General features: G+C 35.9%; 1 pseudogene; it reads left to right on the top strand.

Annotated features, from left to right (window-relative positions):
- The first annotated feature begins 672 nt into the window (after positions 1 to 672).
- The window catches only part of LOC143398412 (golgin subfamily A member 7 pseudogene), a 33793-nt pseudogene continuing 10342 nt past the window's right edge, over positions 673 to 24123 (top strand).

Genomic DNA, 24123 nt, shown 5'->3' with positions numbered 1-24123 from the left:
GTTGAGAAGTAAGTAGAGCACAATTGGGAAACTCCTGCTGTCATAGTACCCTTTGATTGCAAGCAGATCATACAAGAGCACCAGTAGTGGGTCAGTGATTTAAAAAATAATACAGTCATGCTTTTTTACATATTGTATTGTTTTCATTTTAAGAACTCAGGTATGGTCCAACAATTGAAATGATTTTTTAAATGAGCATTTGTCAAATATATAGAAGAAACAATTTACCATAACTGATCATATTAATTGTACAATGTAATGGATCTCAATGTGACATTTCCATATAAGCATACATCATGCTTTCATTGCATCCACCCTCCCCATGACCCTCTCTTGCCTTCCTCTCTACCTCCCCTCAGTCCTCCTTCACTTCTCTAACAGTCCATTCTGCCATACGACCAGCACTGGCTTCATGAAAGAAGGTTCAGTTCATAAGAAATTACTAGAGAGTTTTAAATTAAAGAGACAGACTCTCATTACCTTTAACACTAGCTCCAAGACAGCTTCTCCTAGCTCCCGCCTCCAGCCACCTAATGCGGTGACGAGGTTTACAGAAGAGACTAGCTAGAGAGGGAGAGCACGCCAGGGAGTGAGCTTTTATTGGGGAACAAAAAATTCCAGGGAAAATCCCATCCAATGAAGGTTAAGGGGGGCAGCATCCCAAGGTCAAGGATGACGATTGGGTCTTCAGATCAGTGGCCAGGCACTCCTCTGCGTGGACAAGCCCTCCGACCTGGGAAAGGGTGAGGAAGGCTTTTAACACAGCTGTGTCTAAGCACCTCTCACTCAGCCAGAGAGGTAACTCAAATCACATGGGAGGATGGCCTCCCACAGTCCATCTACTATTTTAAGGGTTTTGTTTTTGTTTTTGTTTAAGTTTCCACATATGAGTAAAATCATGTGATAATTACTGCGAGAAATAAAAAGTCTGTCAGTCCATTTTGAGAATACAGTATTTAGCTTTAAAGGTAAAATGACTGGGGATATAAGAAATGCAGCTGGAGGAGAGAGCCAACTGAAAAGTTACAAAAAAGAAATTAAAATAAGTAAATCAATGAAAATTTGCAGCCCCTTTACAAACAGAGATGAGTAGGAAGGGGTCCAACCTGAGTAACAGAGATAAACTGCATAAGTACCAACACTCAGTCCAAGGGGACTTTTCCGCTACAAGAAAACAAGGGGAGGTAGGAAAAACTAAAGGCATATATTTTTAAATAATCCAACAGGAGACAATAAAACCTAAACAACACTCTGGAAGACTGTGCAATCCATAGTACTCAGCCAGTGAGGAACTGGGGGAAGGACCTTGCACTCTCCAGGATAAAATGCACATTTTACCCAAACTGTGGGTCCCTGATCACCAGGCATCTGATCTTGTAATACTGTCATTAGAGTAAAGCCTCATTTTTGCTCTACCTTGTGTCTTTTTTTTCCCTTAGTTGTAGATGATATTTTTGTTTATTAATTTATTTTTTGTGTGTGCTGAGGAACTAACCCAGTGCCTCTCACATGTGAGGCAAGCACTCTACCCCTGAGCCACAGCCACAGCCCTACCTTGTGTCTCTTAGTCCACTCTTTTGGCTTTGACAGGTCAGCCTGTTTCTCACACTTACATTCCTGTGTCTAACTGCACTTAAGATGAAAATCGCCAATTCCATCCATTTTTTCTGAAAATGACTTGATTTCATTCTTTTTCATGGCCAAATAAAATTCCATCGATTCCATTTTGTATATAGAACTTGTGTGTGTGGTGCTAGGGATCAAGCCCATGGCCTGTGCATGCTAGGCAAGCACTCTACCACTGAGGTGCCTCCCCAGTCCTAGAAGAAGCAATTTAAAAGTCCATAAATAGCAGATTGGTTAAAAAGAACACAAATAAAAAATACAGGTATATCAAACTCATTCTATTGTACAAAAAGTTCAGGTTTCAATATAGCATAAATGCTCTAATCTCATTTTTATAAATATATAGTTATATACCAAATATAAACATAAGATACATTATATAGTCTTCCATATATAGATAAACATGAGCTGTACATATGAATATGAAGATGGAATGTATTTATAAACATATATGCTATACATATAATATGTATATAAAATTTTCCATCTGTTTGATTTTTATCTATGAAGTTTTAATTACTGGTAATTTTTTAATTTGGGGGGGTTTTATTTATTTTTATTTTCCTTTTTTGTGTTAGAGCCAATACATTAATTATATAGTAAAGAAATACTAAAGGATTTTATAAATCCACATGGCTTGTTTGTGGATCATACTTAGGAATAATCTAATTTTGCATACAGGTCAAGCATCCTTACCTGACATTCATGGGACCAGAAGTGTTTCAGATTTCAGATTTTTAAAAATATTTTCATATACATCATGAGTTATCTTGGGAAGGCAACCCAAGTCTAACATGAAATTTATTCATTTGTTTTACACACCTTATACTCATAGCCTGACTGTAATTTTATACAATATTGTTAATAATTTTGTGCATAAAACAAGGTTTCATGGTATGGAATTTTCCAAAAGTAGCAATGTGCTAATACTTTAAAAGTTTCAGATTTTGGACTCAACCTGTATCAGATCTCCAATCATCACTAAGATAATTAGAGTGAGGAATTGTGAGGAAAAGAGAAATGCCGATTTCATAATCTAGTCCAGTCTCTCAAATCTGTCTCTTTGTCAAAACAAATCAAATTTTATCTACTTCCTAAGCCTTCTGGGTAAGCCTTTGATCTCTCTGTCCTCTGAATTCTTAGATTTTTGTCTAAACAACACATTTAGAACTCAATTCAATATTGAATTATGTTGGTATTTTGCCGCAGTCTGGCTGGGCACAAAATCATGAGCCACTCAAGCAGGAACAAACTTTATTTTTGAAACTGCCGCCAATGCCCCGTACGCTCACTCCCGGGAAGATTGCCGACCGACACACGCAGCGTTCTCTCGGATCCCAAGAGGAAGTTCCTCCTCCGGAATTCCCTCCTACCACACTTCCCCAACCAATGGGAACTCTCCAGGAGTCCCGTAGCAGGCCGAGGTGAACAGCAGGAGTCCAATATCCATAAGAATGCAAATCTTAACATAATCATATCATCTCAATGGCTTGCTGGCATCACCTTTCAACCAAAAATGCCATGCATCATATTACTTGGCTGTGGTTCTTAGCATCATTTCACTTTTCATGTGTGTAAAACTGACCTTACAATAAGAATATAAGCAAAATAAGGACAAGGCTACCTTATGGCATGAGCCCAACACAGTGTTATGCACACATCTGGCCAGTGCTTATTTACAGACCTGAGGGGATGGAACCTTCACAATGGAGCTTGCTCAACTGTGCTCAACCCATGAGTGGTCAAGTTTCTGATAATTTCCCTTGCACTAACAACTAAATCAGTGATACTTTCAGTAACCTTGTCCAGAAGATTATGCCATGTGTGACAATGATCCTAATTTGTGTAATCCATTGTTATCAACTACTTCATCTGATCATGTGCACATTGCTTAATTATGCAAGAAATGCTTTATTTCCATAGTATATATGACAGTCAAAATTTTATTCAAATGATGAATTTAGGGAAGGACTTTCTTTTGGGAATTGTGAGACCATTAAAATACTCTAAAATGAATAAAAAAAGAGTTTCATAGTGAAATAAGTATGAAAAATGTTGCATACTTTAGTCAATTCTTATAATTCATACCTCTGGCTCCAGTGAATCCTTGCAGTGAGTCAACCTGTTTAATTTCACTTAATACAGAATTTTTCAATGAAATAATTTGTTGTGTAACATTCACTAACATCCTGCAGAACATACTTCAGGAAATGCTGATTATAAGATTCTGAATTCCATTTCCTCTTTCTTAAAGGTCATACCAAAATATCACACTTTATTAGTGAATTATCACCATATGGTTTGTTAGGGCTAATTAAAGAAATCTTAGCATCAGAAGTCTTTGTTGTGTCCAAACTTTTCCTCAAAGATGTGTCATGCAGAAGATCATCCTTCATCTGAAACACCAAGACAACAATCCATACATTTTAAGATTGTTAAAAACAAACATGATCATTTCATTTGCCGGTTAGACTCCATGGTGCACAGAAGGCTGTCAACCTCTCATTTGCTAACATGTTTCTCACATATTCATTTCTTTTCTCTGGTTCGACTGTTAGATGAAATATTCTATCTCAGAATTAATCTATTGACACCAAAGAAAGCTGTGGCTGACACACTGAAACTGCTTGAAAAAAAAAAAAAAGAACAGTAGAAAAGAACATCATCCTGGTAGAGAACAAAACCTTCTGGCTACACTTAAAATATTAAAATCTGGTTTGCAGCAGCTTCTGTCCCTCTGTGAAAACAGAGAAAGATGGTAAAAGCACAGAGCTGGAATAGGGTTCTGGATGCCATAGTAACAGCATCTTCAGGGATGACATTATGTACCACCTGGTGCTCTCCTGACTAAATTGCAGTATTATGTCTCAGTATTCACCAAGGTGGGACAAAGCCCAGGCATAAAACAGAACAATCACATTAAAGCAACAATTCACCTACAGGTTGGAGTAGGATGCATCAATCTTTTTTTATTTTCCTAATAATGTCTTTTGTGCTACCAGGTGTTAGCATCATAACAAGATTTATGAGCAGAGCCAAAATTCAAAATGCTCTAAAAGTAAAACAGAGAACTATAAATTCGCATATCACAAACCTACATAGAAGACTTTACTGGAATCTATTCACTTCAGTAAGAAAGTCTTGCCAAACTTTTACCTATTTAATCACAGAGGTGCTGAAGCAGAAGCTGAACAAGTGCGCTGGGAAAATACTGAGGAAAGCTGGACAGGACCTTGGATGAGATGCTCTCTTGTTGCTCTCCCATGTCCAAATGCAATGCTTCTTTGGTTTTGGGGGGACTGGTTTATTTCACTTAGAATGATATTCTCCCATTCCAAATGTGGATGCTAACCCATAATGAGGGAGGGTAGGAAGGGGGAGAATAGAAGTTCATTGGATTAGACAAAGGGGAATGAAGGGAAGGGAGTGGGGGTGGGAATAGGAAAGACAGTGGAATGATTCTGACATAACTTTCCTATACACATATATGAATACACAACCAGTGTAACTCCACATCATGTTCAACCACAAGAATGGGATCAAAATTGTAATATGTGTGTATGTATAATATGTCAAAATACATCCTACTATTATATATATCTAAAACAACAAAGAAAAGAATGAACCCCTTAAAAAATGCAATGCTTTGTGACAGTGTCAACATGTTTCTGAATGTTAGGATGAAGCAACCTATAGAAAGGTAATAATACTTTTCTACCTTCTGATCAAAAAGAAACCTTTCATGGTTTTGTAAACCTACTCAAATAGAGAGGTTTTATCTTACTGTGTGCTCAAATTCATTCCCAGACATATCAGTATTAATTCAGCAAGCACGTATTCACTGGGAATTTGTTCCATGTGGAGCACCACAACTGCTATGAAAGATATATGTCAATAGTAAGCACCCAATATTTCTGGCTCCCTGCTGATTATACTTCCTGCCACATTTTGAAATTAAACATGACATGCGGCCTGTTGAGCCCATGAAATGTGAGCACAATGGAAAGTGCATCACTCCCAATGCATCATTTGCCATGTTCTCTCTCCTCTTCTTCTGTGATCCTGGAAGCACAAGTTGAAATAAAGGCTCTAGCATCTTGGGTCCATCACTTTATCCACCAGTACTCCCACACATAACTTGCCAATCCATCACCCTGTTAGGCACAAAATCCAAGAGAGAAATCAGCTGTCTTAAGTGACTGAGAGTTGAACAGTTGTTTACCACATTATCGTTTAACCTCTCCTGCCTTGTAAGAAACAGATAATAGCTTGTTTTTTTGTGGAGGGGATAGGGTACTGAGGATTGAATCAAGGGGTCTTTACCACTGAAATACATCCCCAGCCCTTTTTATTTTTTATTTGAAAAATGGTCTTACTAAATTGCCCAGGCCACTCTCCAGTTTGTGATCCTCCAGTCTGAACCTCCCCAGTCACTAGGATGACAGGCATGGGCCATAACACCCAGTTAAAAGATAATAGGGTTTTTTTTTTATTGGGGGTGAGAGTGAGGGGTTTACCAGGTATTGAATTCAGGGACACTAAATCACTGAGCTACATCCCCAACCCTTTTTTATATTTTATTTAGAGATAGGGTCTCACTGAGTAGTTTAGTGCCTCCCTTTGCTGAGGTTGGCTTTGATCTTGCTGTCCTCCTGTCTCAGCCTCCTGAACCACTGGGATTACAGGTGTCCACCATCATGCCCAACACCAAAAAAGCCTATGTACATAGCTTACTATATATTATCCCCTCTTGTCTTGACCACAAAAGTACCTTCGTTTTCGTTTAACATAGAAGAAAATTGTGTACCCAAGGAATTAAGTAACTTGCCTAAGAGTAAACAGATGGAAAATGACTGAGCCACACAATCAAACTTCATTCTAAATCCATCCATGCAGCTGCTCTTGAAAGTTAGATTCTACTCAGAGTACATTTTTAAAAAGATGAAATATAATAATTCTGAGACAAAGCAAATTTCTAATGTGTATAACAGACTAGGTTAAAAAAAAACTTTGCAGAAATATAAATAGAAAAAAATCAACTTAGACCAAATTTAATCAATAATATTGGTGCTAATGGGTCTTGAGTCAAATCTATACAATTTGGTAGGGTTCAATGAGTAGAAAGAATGGAAAGCAATAGAAACTGAAGGCACTGCACAAGCACACATGAACCGGAAAGAAACTATTAAAAGAAAATGAAGGAGGTTGGGCTGTAGCTCAGTGATAGAACATGCACTTAACATGCATGAAATCCTAGTTCATTCCCTAGCACCAAAATAATAATTTTTTTAAAAGACAGATATGGTTGTAGCAAAAGATTGTCTTTTATTATTATAATCATTCAATGCTATTAATTGCACAAATTAATGGGTTTCACCTTGACATTTCCACACATGCTTATATTGTGCTTTGATTGTATCCACCCTCCCTATCACCCTCTCTTCCCTTCCCATCCCCTCCCTCTTCCATAATAATCTGTCTTCTATTTTCCAATAATCTTTGTTCTGTTTGTTTTCATTTGTTTGTTTGCTTTTCCACATAGGAGAGAAAATGCTTATCTTTCTCTGTCTGGCTAACATCAGTTAACATAACCTCCAGAGCCATTCATTTTCCTAGCAGAAGACTCTAGTGAAAAGAGTGATAAATGGGCCATGGATGGGCTTTTACAGGCTTTTTTCTATGAAAGTAATTATGAGATATAAGGATAAATTACAAAATTCCAATCAGCATAGAGGAATAGATTGAGAAATGTGTTTTGAATGAATATGAATTCCCACAGGACTATAATGTTTAAATTTAGACTATGATGTTGTAATTCATCATTATAGGACATCTTAAATTCCGTTGTTTTCGTCACTTTAGTCCTTACCAGGGGACCCCTGCCTCTACATCGAGAAGTTAAGAAGAGGTTACCATGCAGACAGCATGAACAACCCCAACCACAGTTGAGGGCAGGCATCACCATCAGAGCCCTCCCTCAGCCAACCTTAATCCCCAAGCAGAAATCTCAGTTTATGATTTAGTCAGGGTAAACAGTAGGAAACTGAGTTTTTTCAAACAAAATAATTGTCAGTTGGAATATCAGGGAGAAAATATTTGTTCATGAGTGTGACTTAATGGACTTCACATAATGAGAAGCTCCACTGGTGGAAGCAGCAGTGTATACAGCATAATTAAATTGCAGGAGAGTAGAAGATAAAATAGCAAACTAACAGCAAATACGTTTGCAAAGCATCGGCCAAATAATCAATCAATAAGTTAACGTGTTAGAATCATATTGTGGATGGGTTGAAAAGCTGAAGGTGTCTCAAAGGTATGGGAAGGCACCAGAGGCTTTTGAACAGAGAAGTAATATAATTTAATTCATTTATTTTTATTTATTACATTTGCATGGTGATTTGTTTTATGTTCACCACAGTGCTAAAAAAAATGGTAAAAACATGGAGAAGCAATTGTTTTGAGGTCTTTCTTTAGATTTAATGAATCCTTTATCTTACCAGTACTAAAATGTTTCAAATAAAAATGGATTTTTTATTATAAAAGTACTATAATGGCATTTACTGTATTAGATTTAGAAAATGTATTTTTAAAGAAGATCTCATTCATAATATAAAACAATAATTGTAACAGCTATAAACATACCCCTGGCTAAGCCTAACAAAAGAAATGTAAAAGTAATGCAAGTGTGTGAATTATATTCCAATAAAGCCCTTGCCAAAAAAATTAACACAGAAAATACATAGACTTAGAAATGCTTAATGTAAAACTTTGATACATATCCTTCAAGATTTTTTAAATAAAAATTGTACTTTGCTCACTATTATGAAATCTTCTTTTTTGGATGGTCATGATATTAAGACTCTTTTCCAAATCAAAGAACATTAAAAATCATTAATATTTCTTTATATGGGTATTCCATAATTTATCAATTTTTTTAATCTGTTGCTGGGCAATTATAGCATTTTCAACTGTTTGATGTTAAAAGCAGTGATGTAAAAATATTGTCAGATTATTTCTGTCAGATATAATTCTTGAAGAAAAGCTGGATCAAAGAAAATAAACATGCTTTAATGTACATGTTAATGAAAAAGTTACAGCAATTTAGGTCCTGAATTCCTTTTCACATACCTTGATAAGTGATAATTTCCAACTTAGAAATTATCTTTTATACCTTTGCCAAGTGAAAATTGTTAGTTACCTCATGATTATCTCAAATTTCACTTCTTTAATTAGTAGTGTATTTCAATAATTTTCATACATGTTCTCAAAATATGGGTTTTTACTTGCCTATTCATATCCTTTGCCCAATTTTCTACTGATATGTTTCTTCAAGTGTTATCAAAAGATACATCTAGTTTGAATATGCTAAGCAGATTGAAGCATATGAACTATCTACTACAAAAGAAGATTAAGATTTCAGAACATACATTTTCATGTCATTTGTATTGCTATAAAGCTGTGGCTTGTTTTATTTAGGGCCAGAGTAATTTTATGGTCAAAGAAACAATAGAACCAAAGTAATTTCAATTTGTAATTCAACATAGCCAATACTCAAGGCACAGATAAGCAAAAATACTTCAGTTTTGGTTTTTTGAGTTACTGGGGATTGAATCTGAGACCTTGCACATACAAAGCAAGCTCTTTACCACTGAACTACATCTCAGCACTTAATTTTTAATCCAACTGCTTTACCTCTACTTTGGAATGCTATGAAATTGTACAGTGCATCTTAATACTGTTGAAAATTCTTTTCCTCTCCTGACCTCTCACTTTAATGCCTCTGGAGCCAATTTCTCTCTTCGAAGCCATCTAAAATCTCCTTGTCCTCCAAGCAACTTTTACTCCTACCTCTATCCTCTGTCTCTCTACTGTATTATGCATTAGAGAAAATATGTTTTTAAAAAATCTCCTTCTTACTAAGAAAACTTCTCCACAAATGTGGAGGAGAGAAAAAAACATTTTCATTATGGAATAAGCATTAAACCAGAATGTGACATGCATCGCAGGCATTCCACCAAGAGATTGCAAATTCAGAAAAAAAATCTCTCCCTTTGATGCAACTAAGCAGATACATTTCAGTGCATATATGGTCTCAGATAAATATCATCTAGTCCTCACCTAAGAGGACTGGACAAGGCCACATCACACCATCCATACTTGTTTCACCTAGTAATTGAGGTGACCATTTGTGTTTGCCACCTAAATTTATCCAAAGAAAAGATAAATTTCTCAACATTATATAATTCTTTACAACTAGAAGTTGTTCTAGAGTGAGACTCTATGAAGTCAAGCTCCTACCCCCTTCCAGAAACTAGGAAGTAGGGGCACATTCCTTGCTAATTCATTTAAAGGAGATGGCTCCCAGCTCCTTAAGAAAACATTCCTGGGTTGTAAAGCAGGCAGTAGGCTTATTTAGGTTTTCAAAAGTTTATACACATCTTAAAGAGACAGAGGAAAAAAACTTACAATTACAACTTTTCTAAAGAACATGTCCTGAAAGAAAATGGCTGGGAGTGTTTTCCAGGGAAAACAATTTTTTTTTTCTTTTTAATTTTGAATTAACCCTTATGTATGCAAATTGGTTTAACCTTCCTCAGTTTGGCAACACCAAACCTTTTTGCTAAGGGCAGAGGAGACCTGGCCAGAGTCCTCCAAGGGGGAGGGGGGGGTGGTGGCAGTGGTCTGGAATGAAGAAAATCCTTCACTATCCCTCAGAAAATACTCTTGAAGATACTAAAGCACCTTTAGACATTGATCTCAAATGTTCCTCCATTTTTCCCATGTCCTCCCCGTACCCCATTATGGATCAGCATCCACTTATCAGAGAGAATATCAGGCCTTTGGTTTTGGGGGATTGGCTTATTTCGCTTAGCATGATGTTCCCCAATTCCATCCATTCACTGCAAGTGCCATAAGTTTATTCTCTTTTAATGTTGAGTAATGTTCCATTGTATATGTATGTGTCTGTGTGTGTGTGTGTGTGTGTGTGTGTGTATCACTGTTTCTTTATCCATTCATCTATTGAAGGGCATCTAGCTTGCTTCCACATTTTAGCCATTGTGAATTGAGCTGCTATAAACATTGATGTGGCTACATTGTGAATTGAGCTGCTATAAACATTGATGTGGCTACATTGTGAATTGAGCTGCTTTAAACATTGATGTGGCTACAGTACAATATTATGCTGATTTTAAGTCCTTTGGGTTTAGACCGGGGAGTGGGATAGCTGGTAAAATGACGGTTCCATTCCAACTTTTCTAAGGACTCTCCATACTGCTTTCCAGATTGGTTGCACCAATTTACAGTCCCATCCGCAATATAAGAACTTCCATATTTTGAACCACTTCTTTTTTATATCTTACTTGAATCCCCATTGCCAACAAAAATCTCCTAGAATTTATTTTAGGTTAGTTAATGTCAATTGTTATTTAATTTGGGCTTGAGAACTTTCTGGTTTCATGGATCTTTCATGCTTCCACTTTTACATTCATTTAATTCTCATTATAATCTCACACAATTTACTATTATTCATGCTTAATTTTTTTCTTGTTCTATTTCAGAAAATTAAGAATTAAAAAAATTGTAATCTTGCTCTTGAGGATTATTCTGGTTCTGCCTTTATTGATCCTTAAATATTTAATGGTTGTGTTTCCAGGAAAGGAGACAATGTATTCTCTAGAATAATTCTTATTTTTTAATATTTTATTAGTTGTTGGTGGGCCTTTATTTATTTTTATGTGGTGCTGAGAATCGAACCCATTCCTCACAAATGCAAGGCAAGTGCTCTACCACTGAGCCACAATCCCAGCCCTAGATAATTCTTAATGACAGTTTCTCAAACAGAAAAAGACCAATCTGAGGTATCTATAAGAGCAGTTGTACAAAATCTTCAAACCACATACTCAGCTAAGGGATTTGTCACAACCTGTTCCAGTCACCTCCCATAATCCCAAGTTTTTATAGTAATAAAAACTAGTTCTTTATTTTTTTATTTTGATTTGTTATATATGACAACAGAATGCATTACAATTCATATTACACATATAGAGCGCAATTTTTCATATCTCTGATTGTACACAAAATAGAGTCACAGTGTCTTCTTACATGTACTTAGGGTAATGCTGACCATAGCATTACACCATCTTTCCTACCGCTATGCCCCTCCCATTCCCTCCCTCCCCTTTTCCCCTTTGCCCTATCTAAAGTTCTTTAATCCTACCATCCCCTGCTCCAGCATATTATACATCAGCATCCTTAAATTATAGAAATCATTTGGCATTTGGTTTTTTGGAATTGGCTCATTTCACTTAGCATTATATTCTCCAGCTTCACCATTTACCTGCAAATGCCATGATTTTATTCTCTTTTAATGCTGAATAATATTTCATTGTATTTATATACCACATTTTCTTCATCCATTCATCTAGTGAAGGGCATCTAAGTCGGTTCCACAGTTTAGCTATGGTGAATTGTGCTGCTATAAACATTGATTGGGCTGTGTCCCTGTAGCATACTGAAATACTAGCTCTTTATGATTCATATAATATTGAGATCAAGTACATTGTTAACTTAGCCAACCATCTCCATATTGAATATTGACAATATTTATTAAATGTTTATCCATTTGTTCAAAAAATTTTAACCCACACTATTGTTCCTATAATAAGAAATCAGATAAACAGAAAAAAATCTATAAAATATAATAAAATTTTAGAAGCAGATCCAATAACATAAAAATAATGAACACTGAACTACCTGAAATCAGTAGGGAAATGATAAGTCAATAAATGGTGTTTAAAAATTACAAACATAAAATACAGAATGAAGAGTCAAATGTCAATATTTTTTAAATAGTAATGAGTAAAAATATCTGCACTTACTAGAGTAGGGAAGGGAAGTTTATAAATATAAAATTATAACACAGAAGCTATATGAGATGGAGGGAGTGAAAGCAACAATGATGTTTTCAAAAATTTACTGGCAAAAACAGATGTTACCATAAATGGATGAGGGCTCTGAAGCTCTTATCAAATTATCCCCCTTTCCCCCAGGACGTTGGCAAGCTATTTGTCTGGTCTGTATGGTGATGAGGGGTGGGACAGAATAGATTCATCCATATGTATGAGATTACAGATCATTGCCAAGCACTATGCCACACTCTGGAGATGCAGAGATGCATCCATGCTACAGTGGAAGGATGTAGAATCCTTTTTTTTTTTTTTTCAAGTTCTTAAAGTATTTATTGATTCTTTTTTCATTGTTTATAAATTTTTATATGCCTTATCAGGATGTAGAATCTTGTGAATCAAACCATTCTCTTCATGATACAGGAAGCATGGTAGCAACAAGTTGTGTGCAGGCTACAAAAATTCACAGCATATCAGCCCTGAAACTGGGTTGTACTTGAGGGAGGGAGATATAGAGCTAAATCTCTAAAGTGGTGACAGCCAGAATAACAATCTAAGGACACATCTGCTTATATTTTATGCTCTTCATGTGTGTTCTAGAGATCATCCTGCAATCTCTATCAAATCACTTGTTTTCCTTTAACTTCAGTTGTCTCATTCATAAGGTCATTTCTTATTCACCCCAGCCTGTCGGGCAGCTTCAGAATCATAATCTTATGACCTAGAGTATAATGTATTCATCGTGTATTATAACTTCTTCAGGTCTGTTCTGTTAGTTTTTCCTGGAGTTAAATTATTTCTAGAATAGACTATTTCTTCCAGTTTCCTAGAGATTTTCTTAAGGTCTCATGGATTTTTTTTTTTTTTTTTTTGTACATTCACTTCTTCATTCCTAAAGAAATTTTCCCTCTTGCATAAATTACTTAGAAAACTTTTTTAAAAGTGTATAAGTATATAATTTTACAAAGATTGTTGGCTAAGAAAACTGGGTTGTTTCTTTCCTACATGCATATGCTGTGCATAATGGAAAGAACATTGCCCTGGAAAGGAAGAGGCCTGAGTCCTTGCTTCAGCAAAGTCATTAACCCACATAGAATTAGGCAGTATCTTACACATAGAAAACACTCAGTGAAGACCTGTGGAATTGAGTTGGAACCATCATCGTAAAGGATTCTGATATTGCAACACTACCACCTAGTGGGAAATCATCAGAAAAAAATTCAAGGTGTTCCTTAAAAAACGTTCCTTTAAATACCTTTGAATCAAATGTTGTGGGACCATTCTTAAACAACACCAAATGATATGCTAGCATTTTTTGTAGGATGATTGTTGGAGTCACGATATATGAATAGGTAGTATATAAAATAAAATACTCAAGGTCAAGTAACTTTGGATAACCCAAAGTCAAACAAAAATTATCAAGTCTTTTTTTAATGTGGGGCTTCTCATAGTATTTAATATGCTAATTTGCATTTTTACTCTTCAGGAAAAAAGATATACAATATATTCTCAATGCTATGACTCACTTGTAATTCATCTTGTAATGCTTTTATAATTGGGATTAATCTTACAAATGATGTGTGTGTTTAATAAAGCAATAGGCTCTTTCTCCAAAAGTCATTAAATCAATGGCAAGACTTATAATTAATATCACTTTTATTGTGGATAAATAAAATAATATGCATATTTCACATGTTTATTTGAATATTGGTCTCTTTTTTCTTGGATCATCTCATAGGAATAATGTTCTACACAACACCTTGGTGTAATCAGATAAAAATGTTTATCTAATTACATTGATTTTATGGTTTAGATATGAGGTGGTCCTCAAAATCTCATTTGTGAGACATGCAAGAATGTTCAGAGGTGAAATTATTAGATTATGAGAGCTATAAACTAATTCATGAATTAATTCACTGATGGATTAACTAGGGGGTAACTGTAGGCAGATAGGATATGGCTAGAGGAATTATGTCACTGGGGAATGACTTTAGGATTTATATTTTGTCCCTGAGCTCTCTCTACTTCCTGGTTGCCATGTTCTGAGCTGCCAGGCCCTTCCACCATGATGTTCTGCCTCAACTTGGGCCCAGAGCTATGGAGTTGGCCAAACATGGACTGAATCTCTGAAAATATGAGCCAAAATAAACTTTGCTTCCTCTAAGTTGTTCTTGTCAGATATTTTGGTCATAGCAATGAAAAAGCTGGCTAAAACAATTGGTATGTTGTCAAAATAAATTAATCCACCTCAGGCAGTTATTTTAATATTTTTCATAAGCAAATGGATTTTGCCTTGGTGGTCTATTGAATGGCTTTCACCCAGCAATTAAAGCAGCTGGAAAAAGTAAAATCTGGCTAAAACTTCTAAATTCTGTGCAACCATGGAAATATGTCTTATGGAATAAGAATATAGGGACTAAAGTTTTTTAGTAGTAGTAGTAGTAGTATTTAGTTTTAGATGGACACAATACCATTATTTTATTTGTTTATTTTTTATGTGGATCAAACCCAGTGCCTCACGCATGCTAGGCAAGCGCTCTACCACTGAGCCACAACCCCAGCCCAGGACTACAGTTTTTTGTTTGCTTTTTTTAAAATTTGTCACCAAAATGCCAAAGGGCACTGTAGGAAACTTACAGAGTTACTACAAGATATTTTTAATTTTCAGGTTAGCCATATCTTGACATATGTTAGACACTGCATGATCTACTAACCTGAAGTAGTTCTGTTTTACCATTAAATCACATGAATCCTTTCACGAACATCTTTATTAAGCTGTGTTTTCTATGATTACTATTTTTTAAGAAAAAAGAAAATACTGTTTAAAAATCAGCAGAATGGTTAATTTTGTTTTGTTTTGTTTTCTTTTGTTTTTACTGGAGGACCATCAAAAGTTTCTAAGGCACAAAGAATACCAGGAACCAAGAAAGCCTGAAAACCTCTAGATGAATGCACTCAAAGATCAACAAACATTACAATTTACTAGGTGTTTAGCATTGTCTAGGTACTGGCAATAATAGCAATACAACAAAAAGAAGTCTGCCCTCTTATGAGTTTACATTTTTGGAAGACTAGATAGACAATAAGAAATGAATATACATGTCAGAGTGATATGAAGAACAATTTAGCACTGACCAACTCCTTCAATTCCATTAACCCATTTAAAAGCCATTGGTTTCCCACCACCCATTGGAGTTTGAATTCTTAGTCTGGCTTCAAAGTCCCTCCACAATGTGCCAAATAATTTAGCAGTTATCATTTCTTCCCAAGACATCCCTTGATAAAGAGGTTACTACATATAACATTACGAGTGGCCCCGTGAGAGTTTCATCTGCCTTACTAGATAAAACCTACTTGAGGGAAGGGACAGAACCTCACTAAACTTTATATTTTTTTATAGAATCAACATAGTTCTTTGTGGAAATCATTCAATACATAATTGCCGAAGAATTGAAAACTACTAGGCAATAGCGTTATACCACTATAGGCATAACTACCTCAGTTTCCTGTCTCACTAAAGAAATCCCATCTGCATGCATGCTTTAAGGACTAAGCCTAACTTACCCATTTGCTTAATGCTATTCAAAACTTCTTTTTTTTTTTTTTTTTTTGGTTTAAGACCTCTATTACAGGGCTGAGGATGTAGCTAGAGCATTTGCCAAGCCTGTGTGAGGCCCTGAGTTTATCTACATATCTCAAAAAAGAAGACAGAGAGAGAGAGAGAGAGATGGAGGAAGAAAGGAAGGAGAATTCTATTCTATTACAGTGAGACTATGCCCAAGAAAAATAACATGAAGTCACCTTAATCTTTTGTGGACTGAAGGCAGGTTTATACATTTAGTAAATCTGTGCTTAGAATAAGTCAATGAATGGATTAATTAACAGATGAATGAGAGTGAGGATGATTCCACAAATAACCCAAAAAAGTAAAATTTACACCCAATCCAATTATTACAATTTGGCCCATTGTATCAATTCTGGGCAGTGGATATAGGAAAATAATTTTGCTCATTTAACAATTGAATAAATAAACAGAGATGTAGAGATGTGATCAAGAGTAAGATCATAAGAAAGCAACACATAGTCCTAACCTTTGAGAGATTAACTCTGTGTATACTTTGATCAGAATGAAAGAAACTTGTCTAATAAAAAAGTTTGACTTGCAAAAAAAAAGAAGAAGAAGAAGAAGAAAGCAACACAGAATCTAGAAGCCCAGCACCAAATCTAATATTAATGCATTCTACAGGTTTAATTTTGTAGTTTCAATACAATCCCATCATCTTTGAGAACTCTAACTAGAGCTATTTCCAGGTGAAAGTTTCAAAAACATTACTCATCAGACGTAATTCAGACAACAGAATGAACGCTTGGTTGTCAGAAGATGTGGGTGAGACCAACAACAGTATATTCTCACTCTCCACTCTGGCCCTTGGGTCATGGACTTCATGTCCACCATTGAACACTGTTTCCGCTTGCTGAGCTCCTCTACACACCCCCATGCCACAGAGAAGTGACATCAGGAGAACCCAGATTAAATATTTTTGGCCAACTTTTAAGTATTAGTGATAAAGAGTCATTGTAAATAAGTTGGGAAATAGGAAGAGTGAGGTTAGACATAATAATGAAATAACTATGAAAATGAAGAAAACACTTTAAGAATATGCTAGAACATTACCTCACAGAGAGAAGGTAGCCCTTGGATTAATGAAGTCCAGTGGAACTTCTCTCTCAAAAGGTGAATGAGCAGCAATTTGTGAGGACAAGTTTAATGAAGCACCCACCTGTGACATTGGTCTCATTGACACAGATTTAAACAAGTATTAGAAATATTTATGTGACCAACCATCTTATTTTGCCAGAGTCTGAAGATTTTTCCAGAACATGGAAATGTCAGTGTTAAATCCAGAATGGTCCAGGGCAAACCAAGATGGTAGGTCATATAAAGTAAATCCAAAGGCCAGCTTGAGGAGCTAGCTAAGAACATAAATAAGTAAGCTTTTCTGTTTGAGAAAGTTACTTAATTTCTCTAGGCCTCATTTACTTTGACTATAAAATAGGGCTGATAATGGTGCCCACGTACTATGTTGGTTATGAAGATTCAAGGAGCGTATAAGGAGTGCTTAGAACATGGTAAATTGCTCAATAACTTCATTGCTTTTCCTATCATTTTATGAGACACTCATGAATGTCTGCTTCATGCTAGTGTAATGAGACAACTAATTCTATTATATTTGTTTGAAATATATGAATGCACCATGGTTTCAACTATTTGAGACTTAGTTGTCCATAGCTTCCCACTGGATGTGGACATTCTTTTAAGAAAATCTCCTAATTGTCTTTATTAAAGAGAAAATAAGGCCCATATCACTTTCGCAGGACCCTGGCTCACAGTAGGCCCAGGTCCATCCTGCCACCAGCAGACACCTGCCAGAGCTCAGGCTCTGGCACAGGACCACCTCTTCCAACCAGCAGACCACAGTAGGAGCTCAGGCCTAGCCCAGATCCGCCCACACCAACATACAGGGACCCAGGCCCAGGGTAGGTCTGAGTTCCCCACCCCCCCTACACCTGGGACCCAAACCTAACCCATTTCCATCTTGGGACACTGCAGACATCGCCATAGCCTCCCCCATGCAATACCCCCTACCTTTTGACAACAGACAGGACCTAGAAGACGCTGCATCTCAGAGCAGGCATCCCAAAGACAGTGTAACACCCACCATTTCAGCCCTATCTCTGTAAGACACTTCTTTCATTTTGGGGCACCTCAACTATCATCTTGAGTTATCTTAGCTATTGCCACCACCACCTTTAGTTACAGTAGCATACATTGAGGGACACCAGCAGGATCTGGAAGCCCAACATCAAGGTGAGATACAGAAATGTGTGGGCTCTCTCTTATCCAGCGAGGAGGTCCTTGGAACAGGGAGAGTGTGGCTGCGAAGTTGCTAATCAAGACCTCCGAAGACCAAGCAGAAAGCAGGTCTGGTTTTATTGCGCAGTTACCATGTGTATATACTCAGGCTAAGCTGATTACAGGCAGCCACCAATGCAATTTCTGCTAACTGTCCTTGTAGTGACCAATCGAGGAGTGGGCCATGAAGGAAGCACAGGGACTGCAACACATGGCTTCACACCCAGGACTATGCCTACGGGGTAAGCAGTTTGTCACTCACATGTCTAGCACAGGGGAGTGGTTTGCCACTCAGACGCCCTTAACGTATACCATGTATGCAGTACTCCATGCACTTGTTCCCACAAAGATAATCTGCACGGGTACTACAAGAATATAGGGTAGAAACTGTAATATCTCAGATTCACACTGCAAGAAAGGAAGACACATAGACAACATGAAAAAACAAGGGAGGAAAGTGCCCCCCCAAAAAACAGGATACTACAATAATAGAACCCATGGAGAGCAAAGTTGATGAAATGTCAGAGAAAGAATTCAGAGGGCTCATAATTGAAATGATCTGTAAATTAAAGAATGACCTAAATGAGCAAATACAGGCAAAATTTGATCACTCCAACAAAAAGATTAAAGAGCAAATACAGGTAGCAAGAGATTACTTCAAGAAAGAGATAGAGACTCTGAAAAAAAAAAGTCAGAAATCCTTGAAATGAAGGAAACAATAAATCAAATTTTAAAAAAACTCAATAGAAAGCATAACCAACAGACTAGATTACTTGGAAGAAAGAACATCAGATAATGAAGACAAAGTATACAATCTGGAAAATAAAGTTGACCACATGGTGAAAATAGTAAGAAACCACAAACAGAACATCCAAGAATTATGGAACAGCATCACAAAACCAAATCTAAGAGTTATTGGGATAGAGGAAGGTACAGAGTTTCAAACCAAAGGAATGCACAATCTCTTCAATGAAATAATATCAGAAAATTTCCCAAGCATGAAGAATGAATTGGAAAACCAAACACAAGAGGCTTACAGGACACGAAATATACAAAATTACAACAGATCTACAGCAAGGCACATTACAATGAAAATGCCAAGCACACAGAATAAGGAGAGAATCTTAAAAGCCACAAGACAGACGAATCAGATCACATATAGGGGGACACCAATTCATATCTCAGCAGATTTTTCAATCTAGACCCTCAAACCCAGGAGATCATGGAACAACATATACCAAGCTCTGAAAGAAAATAGATGCCAACACAGAATCTTATATCCATCAAAATTAAGCTTTAGATTTGATGATGAAATAAAAACCTTCCATGATAAACAAAAGTTAAAAGAATTTGGAACTAGAAAGTCTGAACTACAGAACATCCTCAGCAAAATATTTCATGAAGAGGGAATAAAAAAACAACAATGAAAATCAGCAGAGGTAGGTATTACACTAAAGGAAAAACTAATCAGAGGAGAAACCAAGTCAAGTTAAATACCAAAAATAAACAAAAATGGCTAGGAATACAAATCATGTCTCAATAATAAACCTGAATGTTAATGGCCTAAACTCAACAATCAAAAGACATAGACTGGCAAATTGGATTTTAAAAAAGACCCAATAATATGCTGCCTCCAAGAGACTCATCTCATAGGAAAAGACATACACAGACTGAAGGTGAAAGGTTGAGAAAAATCATACCACTCATATGGACTGCAGAAGCAAGCAGGGGTTTCCATCCTCATATCAAATAAAGTAGACTTCAAGCCAAAGTTAATCAAAAGGAATAAGGAAGGCCACTACATATTGCTCAAGGGAACCATATGTCAATAAGACTTAAAACTTATAAATACATATGCCCCAAACAATGGAGCAGCTACATTCATCAAACTCTTCTCAAGTTCAAGAGTCAAGTAGACCCCAACACAATAATTTTGGGCGACTTTAACACACCTCTTTCACCACTGGATAGATCTTCCAAACAAAAGCTGAACAAAGAAACTTAGAACTTGATAATACAATCAATAACTTAGACTTAACTGACATATAGAATATTTCATCCTTCAACAAGAGAATATACTTTCTTCTCAGCAGCACATGGATCCTTCTCTAAAATAGACCATATACTATGCTACAAAGCAACTCTTAGCAAATATAAAAATATAGAGATAATACCCTGCATTCTATCAGATCATAATGGAATGAAATTATAAATCAATGATAAAATAAGAAATAAAAGCTACTTCAACATCTGGAGACTAAATAATATGCTACTGAAAGAACAGTGGGTTGCAGAAGACATCAAGGATTATAAAAAAAAATTAGACTGAATGAGAACAAAGATACAGCATATCGAAATCTCTGGGACACTATGAAGGCAGTTCTAAGAGGAAAGTTTACTGCATGGAGTTTATTCCTTAAAAGAAGAAAAAGTCAACAAATAAGTGACCTAACATTACATCTCAAAGCCCTATAAAAAGAACAAATCAACATCAAAAGCAGTAGAAGGCAGGAAATAATTAAAATCAGAGCTGAAATTAATGGAATTGAAACAAAATTAACAATTGAAAAAATTGACAAAACAAAAAGTTGGTTCTTTGAAAAAATAAATAAAATTGACAAACCCTCGGCCATGCTAACAAAGAGGAAAGAGAAAACTCAAGTTACTAACATACGGGATGAAAAAGGAAATATCATGACAGACACTACAGAAATACAGAAGATAATTAGAAATTATTTTGAAAACTTGTACTCCAATAAAATAGAAAATATCAAAGGCATCAACAAATTTCTAGAGTCATATAATTTGCCCAAATTGAATCACGATGATACATACAATTTAAACAGATTAATTTCAAGCAATGAAATAGAAGACACCATCAGAAGCCTACCAACCAAGAAAAACCCAGGACTAGATGGATACATTGCCCAGTTCTACAAGTCCTTTAAAAAAGAACTAATACTCTTAAATTTATTTCAGGAAACAGAAAAAGAGGCAGGCAGTACTTCCAAACTGAGGCCAATATCACCCTGATTCCAAAACCAGGCAAAGACACATCAAAGAAAGAAAATTTCAGACTAATATCTCTAATAAACATAGATGCAAAAATTCTCAATAAAATTCTGGCAAATAAAATACAAAAACGTATCAAAAAGATCAGGCATCACGATCAAATGGGGTTCATTCCAGGGATGCAAGGTTGGTTCAACATACGGAAATCAATAAATGTAATTCATCACATCAATAGACTTAAAGGTAAGAATCATATGATCATCTCAATAGATGCAGAGAAAGCATTCAACAAAATACAGCACCGCTTCATGTTCAAAACACTAGAAAAACTAGGAATAACAGGAACATATCTCAACGTTGTAAAAGCTATCCATGCTAATCCCCAAGCCAACATCATTCTAAATGGAGAAAAATTGAAAGCATTCCCTCTAAAAACTGGAACAAGACAGGGATGCCCTTTTTTACAATTTCTATTTAACATATTCTTGAAACACTGGCCATAGCAATTAAACAGATGAAAGAAATTAAAGGGATATGGATAGGTAAAGAAGAACTCAAATTAGCACTATTTGCCAGCAATATAATTCCATACCTAGAAGACCCAAAAAATTCCACCAGAAAACTTCTAGAACTAGTGTACAATCAGAGATATGAAAAATTACACTCTATATGTGTAATACGAATTGTAATGCATTCTGTTGTCATATATAACAAATTAAAAATTTTTAATTTTTTTTAAAAGAGAAAATAAAATCTAACAATAGAAAATTAAGTACCTTGTGGTCTATATATTATCAATTAATATGGCATCTCCACTGCCAGGCTACAAATGAAAGAATTAAAAGCCCTGACAATAGCCTATTTTAACACTAAAATGAATGAAAACTGAATTGTTCCCAGAAAGAGACTCTGCAACAGAGGCAGAGTAATCTTCCAAATATTGCACTGGAAAATATTATTAAGTACAGCATTCTGATAGTGCCTATGTTTAGAAAACATTTCTTATGGTGATTCCTACACAGGGATTCTGTGCACAGATATCATGAAAGATCATTCTATGAATTCATTGATGATTACATGTCTCATTGCACCATCACCACTAAAATATAATCTGTAAGGTAGGGCCATATCCATATTATTCTTTACTGTGTTAGAGTGCCTGTAATACTGCCTGATCCATAATAAGTACTCAAAGAATTAATCAACATAAGTTTGGTTTAACATCACAATTTTTCTGATGCTGAAATACATTTAAAAGAACAATATCAGCCAGAGGTAAGACATTAAACTTTTATTACACCTCCACTACAGTGAAAGCGTCTGCCAGATTTTACTGGAATTTTTCATTTTAATAAGCCATGTTAAAAAGTAGCGCTTTAAATTCCCTAAAGACAACTTTAAAAAAGAAAAATCTAAACATTTTCAAAACAATTCTAACTTCAGAAGTACATGTTTGACTTTATTGGATAAAGATCTCCTTCCCTAACACCTCCCATCCATGCTTAATTGGGGGTATTCTTCCAGTGTCTAGACAGGCACTGACAGCAACCTGGATTTACATGTGAATGGAACCATCCTATATTATCACACTGTAATATTTTCTTTATGCTTAAAATACGATTTATGAGAAGCATATCTCAGTGAAAAAAAATATATTGCTCTTTTTAAATCTTTTTTATGGCCAAGCATCTCCTGAATGAGGAAAATAAGAGATCATAGACACAGTTTGACACTGTTGCTGACACTTGAGAACTCTGCCCTCAACTACCATCTCTCATTACCAGCCTCCACATCCTCTACCACAAAAAGGAAAAAGTATACCTCTCCAGAGATAATAAATATCACTTTCCCTACACTGTCCCATTCTTCCTCAAAGCCGCCTTTTGAAACCTTATATTAGTTCTCGAGGGTTGCCATAATAAGCACCACAGACTGGGTCTCTTAAACAACAGAGATTTACCTCTACACAGTTCTGGAGGGGAGGAGTCAAAGATCAAGGCATCAGTAGGATAATGTCTTCTGAGTCCTCTCTCCTTGACTGGAAGATGGCCAGCTTCTTTCTGTGCCTTTCCCCTCTGTGCTTGTCTATGTCCTAATCTCCTTCAAGGTCATATTGGATTAGGACCTACCCTAATGATCTCCCTGTGCCCCTTTAATGACCCTATTTTCAAATATGTTCACATTCTGAAGTAGCATGGGTTAGGATATAAATGTGAATTCTGGGATGCTCTTGATTTAGCCCTAGCATGTGTGAGGCACTGGGTTCAATTCTCAGCACCACATAAAAATAAATACATAAAATAAAGGTACTATGTCTACCTACAACTAAAATAAATAAATAAATAAATAAACCTATGTCTAAGAGTACATTCGTGTTTCTATATCATATATATTTCAAACATTAATTTTAGCAATAGGAATTATGAGACTACAGTATTTTACCAAAATTCTGAAATAAGTAATACATGTGAGGAAACTACAACTTTGATAGAGGGTCCATTATGGGCAGGATAGACATGGTTTAATTTATTTATGCTTTTCCATTTGGATTTGTTGTTCATCTACACTTCTGCTTATCAGAACAGATGCTTCCTGGAAAACATACTTACCTTCCATGTTAAATCATTGTCAGAAAGTAATGGCATCAACAGAAGCCAATAGCAA

This window comes from Callospermophilus lateralis, chromosome 4 (assembly GCF_048772815.1).
Source record: "Callospermophilus lateralis isolate mCalLat2 chromosome 4, mCalLat2.hap1, whole genome shotgun sequence".
Taxonomy (NCBI): Eukaryota; Metazoa; Chordata; class Mammalia; order Rodentia; family Sciuridae; genus Callospermophilus; species Callospermophilus lateralis.
Note: the sequence above shows the minus strand (reverse complement) of the source record. Positions and strands in the feature narration are given on the sequence as shown.